The 12173-nt window shown below is 38.4% G+C and overlaps 1 protein-coding gene across 1 annotated transcript in view; it reads left to right on the forward strand.

Moving 5' to 3' along the window:
• The window catches only part of LOC145668371 (uncharacterized), a 523871-nt gene that overhangs the window by 491132 nt on the left and 20566 nt on the right, over positions 1–12173 (forward strand). The gene's annotated exons all lie outside the window — the stretch shown is intronic.

Raw genomic sequence — 12173 nt, forward strand, 5'->3', positions numbered from 1 at the left:
GACTGTAAAATGACAAATATACTGTCAAATATCAAACAGATATCAAACATCTAAGCGGGATAAGGGCAGTACCGTAGGTACAGAGTCTGTCCCCGAAATAAGTAGAATGATGTGTTTCTATGGACGTGGACGGCTGAAGCGGAGTGATTTGTGTCGGAAAAGATAGTGATGGGTCTAGGAGAAGCAACTAAAGTCATGTCAGGTGCCTGCGCGCCGTTCAGTGTGCGTCGCTACAAGACTGAATCCCTATCCGATTTCACGATACCACTCTCAATCTAGCAACGATATGCGATCATATTTTGTGTTAGACTCGAAAACTCAGGTGCGGAGATCATCTGCTTATGGAGATAAAGCAATGTCCAAGGAATGGTTTTCCTCCTGGCTCAAAATGTTCCGCAAGGACAGAGAGGAGATTGATGACGCGGAACCCTCTGGACATCCGTCAACGTTTCCGGGTGTGCTACGAAAATGAGCAAAAGTGAGAGACTAGATCAAATCCCATCGATGCCTGAATGCTAGACTGTTAGCAGAAGAGTACAATGTTCTAAAAACCACAGTGCATTGCATTCTTACAAAAGATTTAGCTATGAGAAAGATGTAGTCCAAGATCTCCCCCAAGGTGCTATCGAAACATAACAAGACTACTCGGTGATAATCTCGCGTGAACAGTTTATGAAAGGCTACGGAAGAGAGTAACGCGTCATAAAGGAGATCGTAAACTGGATGGAGGCTGCGCTGCGAGAACACGCTGTCGCACGCCGCCTTCCATGTGAATGCCTGGCCAAGTACAAGGTGGTAACGATGCTCCAACCACCCTAAATCTACGATTTGGCACAACTGTTTTTTTTTTTAATAATAATAAAAAGGAATTTGCATGGCAATCAACGTCAAAGATAACGTCAAAGAGGCTGTGACGAGATTCCCATCGGCGTATCCAGGAAGCGTACGGTGACTGGTAGAGATGCTGGTAGCGGTGTGTTGATGCACAAGGGAGCTATTTTGAAGAATTATAGTAATTTGAATTTCGATCTGCAATAAATTTCTTTTCCTGGATTTATTTTACTTATTTCTGGGATAGATCTTGTATATAGCATACTCAGTGTGTCCGTAAATTGCGCAACTCAAAATTTGATTCCGTATATCTTTAGAACCAAGAATGATAAAGACCTGAGACTTGAAACAAATGTAAGCGTGTTCCATGTAGATATTTTCGAGATGTTCCATGTAGATATGTTTTCGATAGCTTATAACTCCGAAATGGCTGATTTCTGCACCCAGGTTGGTCTATACTTTTGGTCTTATCTTGGTGTCAGGAATCACCTCCCAAACGTTGTCGATGTTGTTTTGAAACATCCTGCATACAAACTTATAATACCCACTAGCGTGTTCCTAATAAAGGACGTTAAAATTACAACTTACAGCAAGGTATCAAACAGATAATACATCATAAAATATGTTGAATCTGTCTATTTGTATTTGTAATTAAAATAGTGTTAAAAATAGAAAAGAAAAAGAGAAAGAAAGCATTGTCTTATTTTGGAGTTAACAGAAGAAAGCACGTAACTGCTACTACGCACCTTTTCCCGCCTCTTGACGTTTAATTGTCTCACGCAACTACAACATTTTGCTTATCATTTTCACGCTATCGCTTCAAGTAAGATCAAAAAGAAAGCCATTTCAAAATTAGCGAGTCATTTATTTTGATTTGGGGCAACGATAAATGTATTATCTCTGCGAAAAGTCGATACGTGTGCGCGGCTCTAGAGAATTCATTGTATCTTTTAAGGTTGGTTTAAAGGGACAAATTTTGACGATAGATGGCACTACTCTCGTCGTATCTCTCCCATGTATTTTTATCTTTCACGAAAATACACAATTTCTCTTACAAATTTCAACCTACAGACTTCAAATTTTTAGAAAAGTCACTTCATAATCTGTCAAAGGCAATAGTTCGTGCCGATTTTTTATTTAGAATTTTCTTCATTGTTGAAATGGCTTGATTGTTGAAATGGATATCCAAACCTTTAACAATGGAATTGTTTCAACAATGAAGAAAATTCTAAATAAAAAATCGGCACGGATTGTTCCCTTTAATAGGTTATGAAGTTCCTTCTCTAAAAATTTGAAGTCTCTAGGTTGAAATTTATTAAAGAAATTGTAAATTTTCGTGAAAGGTAAACAAAACATGACAGAGATACGAAGACTATAGTGACATCTATCGGCAAAACTTGTCCCTTTACACTAACCTTAAATTGTACGAAAGGTTTCTCTATGCTTTATTTTACATTCTTTCAACAGTTATTTTTACATAATCTATAGATAAAAAAATCTCTACCTTGTTGCAAAAGCGTATTTATTATGAGAACATTCTAATCACAATGAAAGTAGAACATGGAAGTTGTTTAGGGGGGGAAAGGGTTCTTTCAGTGCTGATTGATTCTCAAACACAATGAGAATTTAAACTAAATGAAAATATTTCTGTAAAGTCACTATGAATCAGTTGACATCATACCATTGTCAAATTAAAAACCAGTCTAATACTAGTCACTGATATTAAAAGATACTTCCGTCATAAGCATTTGTATTACGAGTTAATAACAGTCAATAATCACATATATATCAATCGTTGTGTTTGAATTATGAACTACATGTCTGGTGGTACAATTTGCTGTGGCAAACTTGTCGATTAGTTCCTAAAAATGTTCGTTGTCGGTAACCTCCGTCCCCACGTTCAGTAAAGCCAAAAATGACAACCTTTCCTGTCCCATGAATGGTCTCAGGTAGGACAGGATGAGTTTAACTTACTGAAAGATCTTTTACCAGTTAATGTTGCAATAGTCAGGAAAATTTGATGACCAACTCTTACTGTTAGACTTGGAAATACATTTACCCAACGCTGCACAATGAAGCGAAGAAAGTTCTTTGGTGTCGGAAACTTAACATCCGTCCTTGTCTTGAGTAGCATTATCCAATTCTTTGTTTCACTGACCATATTCAAGCAATCCAAGTGTTTGTCATAAAACTTTTCCATGAAAATTCATGTTTGTTGCGCACATCATCCCTTTATATCTTTTTAAAAAAGCCAAAACTAGAATCTTCTCCTAGCCTAGAGCTCTTCAAACTGATAAATTTGTCTCCTGTTTCTGTGTGCTCTAAGTCCTCTACTGTTTCTTCAAGCATTTTTTTCTTCCTCTTCTGCCGTCTTTCAACTTGGATGTCACAAATACTGAACGTTCTTTTACTTCTTCAAGAGAATTCTTGCATATGGCATCTGAGGAAACATCTTTTAAAACACCTGAATATCTTGAACAGCGTTATGGAAATTCGTGATCTGATCCTGAGGCCTTTCCTGAACCAGGTCAATCTTAGCGAGTATAGTATTCCAGAATCGAAGAAAAACGAAAAAAAAACTCAATATTGTTAAAATCCAACGTAAGACCGAATTGCATCACTTTTGTTCATACTGATTATGTACAATATTTTCCAATACTTCTACCAAAAGCTCTAGTTTATCATGTATCACATTAACAGTTTCTACTCGGGCAGTCCAACGAGTTTCTGACTCTGACTTCACAGACATCAAGAACAGTTTTCAGTTTCTCCCATCAAACCCCCCCTCCCCGAGTTTGAGAAATACCTGCTTAATATTTAACTGTACACTAAAATACTAATAAAAGACGTGATACTCTTATGTCGGTGAACAATCTCCCCCTCCCCCCTCTCACAACCTGAAATAACACTCCTGTTTCAGATTTCATCTGTTTTACAAATCAGATTGTTTCAAATAGAAATGAGGAGCCAGTACTACAACTGAAGTTCCATGTTCTTGAAAACCCATTTAAAATTGGTCAAATTACCAGGAAAAGAGAATAGTGAAGCTACAAAGGATATTGGGCAAAAAAAAATCTTCCATCCAACTGAGTACTTAGAACAGTGAACAGCTTAATCAATCAATACAGTAATTCTGAAGTGTAACTGCTTTCACCGAGTTAAACACAATTCATAACACATCAAACACTTTCTGATTGTTTTGTGTCTTTTGCATCTGAACGATGTCTGCTAAGGGTTCTTTAGAAGGCCAACCCCAACCGCAGAAAGCGAATGCCCTTCAGGCTAAAGGAGACGGATGACTAATGGAAATGAATGATGGAAGAATTAGAGAATGAGAACGTAGGAGGAAACGCAAGAACCCCAAGAAAACCCACGGATTAAATGTTTTGCATCACAAGCTTAAATTAAATGAAATCGAACTGACCAGACGCAAGCACTCTACAATTGAACTACCGTCTCCCCGCTTGCCCTTGCCCCAACTGCATTATGGGATTTTACGCCATAGTAGTTCTGCCATTGATAAAATTTAATAGGGAGAAACTTGAAATGTTCGGAGTTCATACTGCAAGGTTATACATATGTTTTTAAAATTCTTACAGCCATAAGGCAACAATATTAGTGGTTTTGACACTTATGTCGGACAACACTTAAGATGGTAGATTTAACTGTTATGAGAATTAAATTGCCCATTACGAGGGAGAGAGAGCGAAGAAGTCACGCAAACATCAAAGTCGTCTATTCAATAAGTGAATTGCATATTCGCTTTTTTATGGTTGGTGCAATTATGACTTGGTATGGCCGTCACGAAAAAGGAGAAAGGGTGGAATGAATTTTCAAGACAGTCATAGGTTATCCCCAGCAACTGCCTAATGCGCGGCCTCTGTTAGTTTGCAGAATCACGCAAGAGTATCTTGAATTGTTTTGTAGAGTAGAAAACGTTAAGAAATCTTGAGTGCTATCGCTTGCGAAGTAATGTATGTTGCTACTAGTACTGTTTCAGTGAAACATTCAACCTAGTAATTTAACTAGAGTTTTCAGTTATTTCAGATAGGTTGCATAATAAACACCTCAATTATATGGAACACGTTAATAAAATAGAACATATTTAGTTTCGTTTAAGCTGTGATTAACAGTTTGTATACATTAGTAAGCAGCTTCAAGAAATCACGAGAAATTTACTACGAAGGTAATTAATAGTATCTTATTTTGTGTTGTAAATGACTGAAAAGGCAAAGTTACTTTATGAAGATGGAATATCAGTTATCCATTAGCACGCTACTCATATTTTGAAGAATATATTTCAGTACAACTAGGGATACGCACGAGTCGAGATATGCAATGTGGAATTTGAGGCGAATCAAGACAAAGGTCTGTTCGAGATGTCTCAAAAATCTTTACGTAACTTTTAAAATTTTGAAAAAAGTATTCACTCAGAAACAGTTATCTTTCTTGAAACCCAGCATTTATTACTTTAAAAGATACAGAACGGGAAAAATTAATTGCAAACCTTTCGAAAACAAGCTTTAATTTTCATTTTATGACATGTTTCCAAGGAGACACCATCTTATAAATAACTTTTGAAAAAAAAACTTTTTTTCTGGAGTCCCAAAATTGTGATACAGTCTTTGTGACATCATCGAGTTTTCTGAATTGCTGTTTCCGCAGGTTTTTATCCATGACCAAAAACAGGTAATAGTCCGATGGGACGATGTTCGAGGAATAGGGTGCATGAGGCAGAACTTCCCAGCCCAATGTTTTGATCATCTCTTTAGTCTCTTTTCCTGTATGAAATTTAGCAAGATCGTGAAGGAGGAAAATTCATCTTTTGTTGACCAGTGCTGATTGCTTCTGTAGCAGTGAAGCTGAAACCTTTTGCAATTGTGACAAGTAGACCTCGACTGTTATGGTTTTTCAGCTTTCTAGATATTCATAGTGGACTATGCCAACGCTGGTCCATCAAAGATGTAGAATACCTTCTTTTGTTGAATGTTCGGTTGAGCAGCAAATGAGATTGAACCAGAAGTCGCCCAATAATGCTTCCTCTTCCAGTTACCATACATGATCGATTTTTCATCATATGTCAAGTTATGGTCCAGGAATGAGGTTTTATTATGGCGCGATAGCAACGAGAAGCAGATGTTTAACAGTTGAGTATGTTGATTATTTCGATTATTTCGAAGAATAAAATCGGTATTTAAGTTTTTTGTGGGTCATGTTTGATGAGTGACGAAAACCGCACGAACTTTGTTGGTTACCTGATATAAAGGTATCCAAGAAAGTTCTGTCGCTTTTTCACCCATCATCTTCGAACATCGATATGTCACCGAAGACGTACCTGGAAGATCAAAAATAGCCCCCATCAGCATCGACGACCTTCTGCCCACCTCCTGAAAGACAATGGATTCCATCGCAGTTGAACTTGGTAGGCCGTAAAGCGAAGAAGGTATCAAGTGCATTTTGCACCTCCATTGGAGATTTGAACTGGTGTCCTCTAAGATGATTGTCCAAGGAATAGAACATGTGATAATCGGACGAAGCAATGTCCAGGGAGTATAGTGGATGCAATAGTGTTTCCCATCCAAGGCGTAGAATGGTGTCCCGGGTCATCCTAGTCACGTGGGACTTAGCGTTGTCCTGTAACAGGATGATCCCTTTGCGATTCAGAAGTGTTGGCTACAGAGATTTGAGTTTTTGTTTTACACGGCTCAACTACCGACAGTACACAGTTGCATTGCTGCTCTAACCAGCTGGTAGTAGTTCCCGAAGTACGATGTCGCGAGCCGTTCACCAAACACACAGGAGGACCTTCTTCTGGTGCAGTGCTGGTTTCGGCTGTTTTGGAACCGGTTCATGGTATGCTAACCAATGATAACAGTGCCGTGTACCTTCCTATGGAGCCCACTTCTCATCACATGTCAACACCCTGCCCAGAAATGGCTCCTTTCTCAGAAGAGACGGCAAAGAAACACAGGTGTCTGCTCTCGTTGTCTTCTGGCCCGGAATCAAATCATGTGGAACCCATCGACCCAACTTGTAGTGCTTCCCAAGTTGATGGAGGTGCTGGCGAATGGTTTCTCTACTCACACTGAATTGTGCTCCAAGTTCCTTACACATCTGGTCAGTATTCGCCTCAATTGCTTCCTGAAAATCTTCATTTTGTACGTGTTGGTCTTCTGGGGTTTAGGGTTGCGGTAGCCTGTCCAGATATAGGTAGTTGTAAGTAGTAAATGTGATTTGTTTTCCTATTGTTAACATGGCGGTATTCGTAGGTTTCTTTATCGTTAAGTTAAATTTCACAACGTCAGTGTAAACGCTAATAGGGACTCTCATTTATTCCTAAATTGACAAAGCTTCCAACAGAAATGAGTTGAACGATTTTTTTTGTTAGGGTTCTTTTTCCTTCAGGAAAGGTACTCTTACCATTAGTAGTTTTAATATGGCCTTCCTGGGGTATTAAAAGTATTTGGAAAACCATGATCTAATTATTAGTAGCACCATTGGGTTCTGATTATTCCGTTTCTTTTTCCTAACTTATAAAGCCGATTTAAAGTGTTGAAAACAGTAATTCGTTCAGTGTGAATATAGTGAATTCGTGTGATAACATGATTTATCGTATATAGTGATATGTATTGGTGCAGTGAAACCTCTACTAACGGACACCTCTATAAAGCGGACACCTCCCATAACGGACACATTTTGTAATCCCCAAACACTATAATAGGAAAAAAAACATATTGGCAAACCTCTCTAAAGCGGACACTCTCTAGTACGGACACAGACGGTCTTTCTTTTCTTTTATAGGTATTATTTACCTCGGTATTACGGACACTTTCTCTAGAAACAAGTTGGAAAGTGCAGTAAAAATACACCTTTAGTAATTCATACGTATGTCACCAAGGAAGAACATGTGAGTGTGACAACATTTTGCCTACTCAACTGCCTATTCAGCAACCCAAAGGAAGGGTCTCTGTTTCACAACACACTTATATCCCTTGTTTGCATTCCACTCCCACCCAACCTGCTTCAGAAACAGACAAGTGATTGATAGTTGCCCACTCTTTGGAATGACACATCATTCTACTGTCTCGCTGGAATCTCTAACCAAACAGAAGGCAAGTTTGGTATTTTTGACCACGGGTACGCATATTGTCTTTTAAAAACTCATTGCTGGACTACAACTAATTTAGAAATTAAAGCAATACACCGCAAATGTAGTAAGTAGCGATAAATATAAAGTGCAGAGAACTATAACATCTTATTCCAATGTTGTGTCTCGAATTGCATGGAGCAAAATAATGCAGGTACACTAACATTTTGGTAATACGAGTATTCATAAATACATGATTCATGCAAAAATATTTTTTTTCTAATTGTATATTACCTTGTTTATTAATTTACGTAAAAAAAATATTGGAACCTCTCTAAGGTGGACACCTCTCTATAGCGGACAATTTTTGATTCCCCACGGCTGTCCGCTTTAGAGAGGTTTCACTGTGTTTGTTTCTTAGTTTATGTGGTATGGAGCATGCATGTGTGTGTGTATATATATAATTTAGTAATTTGACCGTAGTAACATGTCAGTGAGAGTATGATTTAGTTATTTACGGACAGTATATTACGGATTGTTGATTATTCAGCTCCTTTTGTCCCTGGTAGTAAGTGCATTGATCCATAATTACAATTTATAGTTAATTCTTTACCGTATACTACCTATAGCTAGACGATAACAGAGTGCAAAGAATATTTAATCGTGCACAGGTTGTTTTTGTACTACTAACGCCATCTCTCGCTCGATTAGGAATTATTCGCCGCTAGTGATTGGTTACCCCAATACTTACCAGAGAACTGTACGAATGGGGCACTCGAGTTGCCGGACGAGGTGCATCACATGTGAAAGAGGATGTAAAAAGATGTCCATATGCAAAATTGTAGCGGCTGATGGCAACATAGACAAGCGTGAGAAGCGGAAGAAGTGGGGCCTACAGTGGGACTTAATAACACAGACATATGCAGAATCACACGTTTTGCTCCCGAATGGTGAAAGAAATGCATGTCAAATGTGTAGGAAGTGGAACAGAGAAGAGGTGCTATATTGTGGGGGATATGGACATCATGGTCGCCATCTTGAAAGTAGCCATCTTGAATTTAAATTCAAAATGTTAAATGAAAAGTGGGGCATGTGGTATATCAATTAAGACTGAAATTTTATCAGAAATTCATTGGTGTGAAAACTGCTATTGTAACTGTCTTGTGAATTAGAAAAAACGAGCAGGTAAGAAAGAGCACAAAGATGAGTAAACAAATGTCACATACCCATGAAATAAACCTTAAGAATAAAACATCCAAAGGTAATTAGATTGAGGCTGATGACAGTTTCTGATTCGTATGTATTGTTTGTTGCATTACAAGCCTACAATGATTTAATTTTGGCACGTAGGGGTTTGAACACTGGGCATCGCAAAGAATGTCGGAATAAGTGACTGATATTATAATGCTGTGACTTATAGACTTAATTGGTTAATATTATAACATATTATAATATAAAATATTGTAAATGTGGTTTTTTGTTGCAATACATTTCAATTGCAATTTCAATGTAGATCATTATAAACTCTGTGGCTAGATGCAAACTACTTGTGCGTAAGAAAAAGAAGTTACAAACGATAGAGGTCGGACCAGGTAGTATAGAGCCATCAACAACATTCTGTGCTAACAGAGAGAGACTGCGCGAGCGATATGAATAACTGACGTGCGTTAACAGCAAGTAGACGAAAATATAGAGACAAGAGAGTAATTAGTGCGAAGTTTAATGTGACCTAGGTCGTTCACTTCCTGGTAAATAAGTGTTAGAAATTGACGTTTTGTGTTGTAGTGCTTGAAGTGTAGGAGGTATTTAGGTCCTGTTCGTGAACATGAATCCCCAAGTAGTGGTAGCGGTATTAGTTCGTGGGTTTGGGACGTCCGATGATAATCCCCGTTGAGAAGATTGTAATGCTTTTGAACGCATCAGACGCTTATTAGTAAATAACGATACGGTGCTCGAAGAATAGCAAACGTTAGTTATAGACGAGTGTCTAGCAGATGAGAATGAGATTGACTGTGAGAGTAGTGACAGTGACCATCGCGAAGAATCTTGTGTAGCGAATGCGTCAACTCATTCTCCAAACGATAGCAGTTGTGAGCAGACTAGTAGTTCATCATACGCCCCTTCTTCACCAAAACAACCTACGAAATGTACGAAGGAACAGTTAGAAAAACCTATAATTACTGGATTGAGACAGAAAAAACATCCGGTAAAAGAAGAAAAGCATCGTCTGTATTTTCACGGTACAAATTTCTACAGGGGAGTCTGAAGTCCCTTCATACTTTTGAACGCAACCTCAACAAAGCGTCCATCAGCAAAATATACGACGAGATGCTATTACGTTTTAAATGAACGCGGGCCATGAATGGAATAATTCACGATCGGACAATTCGAATGTGAGCGATGAATGTAAAGAAAGGCATTGATCCAACTGACACTCTTAACTTCAAGGCATCGTCTTGCTGGGTAGCAAAATTTAAAAAGCGTAACAGTATTGTGTCACGCAAAATTACGCACTTCATGTCCAAATCTGCCAAAAGTGAGCAAGAATTACAGAGAACTGCAGACGTGTTTGTCGAGGAAACAAAGGCTATAATCGTGGAAGAAAACTTCAATTTAGGCCAAGTGGTTAACACAGATCAAAGTCGATTTGATAAGGAACTGCATTCAGGCAGAACACTGGCAACTAAAGGCGTCAAACGGGTGTATTCTAACATTGGATCGCCGACAGCAGTTACGCACTCTTATATGATAATGCCGATTATAGCGATGGATGGTAAACTGTTATCACCATTATTTCTAATATCTGCTGAACCTACAGATAAATTCCCCGCGAATATGCGAGACACTCCTTTGAATATCAAGGCACTTGCTCGAAAAACTGCAAATATGAGCAAGAATGATCTGAAGTTATTTTTCCAAGACGTATTTTGGCCAACTGTGACGTAAAATTGCCTTTTGCTACTTGTTGATTCGTGATCTTGTAACAAACATGCGCAATTGATACATTCTACTGTTCCAGATAATGTTATCCTTCACAAACAACATATACCCCCAAATGCACTGGACATATTCAACCTCTAGACGTTGGATTCTTTCGCACTTACAGCGGTTAGCGTACGCGCCTTTGGCGTGGGAGACCCGGGTTCGATTCCCGGCGGGAGCTCAGGTGGTTCGGATTCCACGTTAATCAGTACGTCCACATCTCATATAGCCTCGCTGCTGAAAGCGACGCTAAACTAAAATCAACTCAACTCAACTCTTTCGCACTTACAAGCAGTATGTGCGATTTATCACTGACGCCGCATTGAACATTGATGGGTTTCATATCTGGCATCGAGACAACTTCATTCGTCCAAGCTTTCACTCATTTTCAATTTCGTGCTTCCCGGCTCATTAATTTCATTAAGCATGCCTTCTACGTAGCTGGATATCTTGAAGAACATCCGGGAAATTTCCAAACTCCAATGACCTTTTGTTTTGATTCTGACATAGCAGCAGATTGTCAGGAAGATCAGTGTACTAATCCCAGCTTCGTCAGGTGTACACACTGCGAAAATGTATTTTGCTTCCAGCACATTCTTATCGATACCCTCCACATCAACTGTGTTTCATAGACTGGTACAGTATCTTTTTGCGCCTATATTTACTTGTAATTGCCTATGTTATGATTCATGTTATTGTATTTCAAACGACTCACGGTGTAATGAAACGTGTTTTAGGCAAGTCGTATATTGTTCACACACAGACAACAATCTATATCCCCTGCAACATTTCCAGTGCATTGCATGTGAACACATTTTTTGTACTCTTCTTATAGAGGTGCATCCAGTGACTACATTCTGCGAATGGTTTAGATAATATGGTTTTCCACACGATCACTGTCATATGCGTACAGTATATTTTTTGTCATGTATTCTTTGCTGGACAATTGACTTGTACCTTAACATGACTCAAATGAAACATTGGTGATGTTGCCTATGTATGTCCATATATCCCCTCCAGACGTTGTTGCATGTTCGTATTTCTCAACTCACAATAAAGAAACTATGAAATTATTTACACCAATGAATTTCTGGTAAAATTTCAGTCTTAATTGATATACCACATGCCCCACTTTTCATTATATTTATATTTGTGTATTGTATTTAAGAAATCGATATGTCGTCCTAAATGTTTATGTTCGTTTTCGTGTAAAAAGAAAATATTAGTATATAAGTGGCTTATAACAAGAAATGATGGTTCTATGACCGAGAAA

This window comes from Thermobia domestica, chromosome 13 (genome assembly GCF_964235325.1).
Source record: "Thermobia domestica chromosome 13, izTheDome1.hap1.1, whole genome shotgun sequence".
Taxonomy (NCBI): domain Eukaryota; kingdom Metazoa; phylum Arthropoda; class Insecta; order Zygentoma; family Lepismatidae; genus Thermobia; species Thermobia domestica.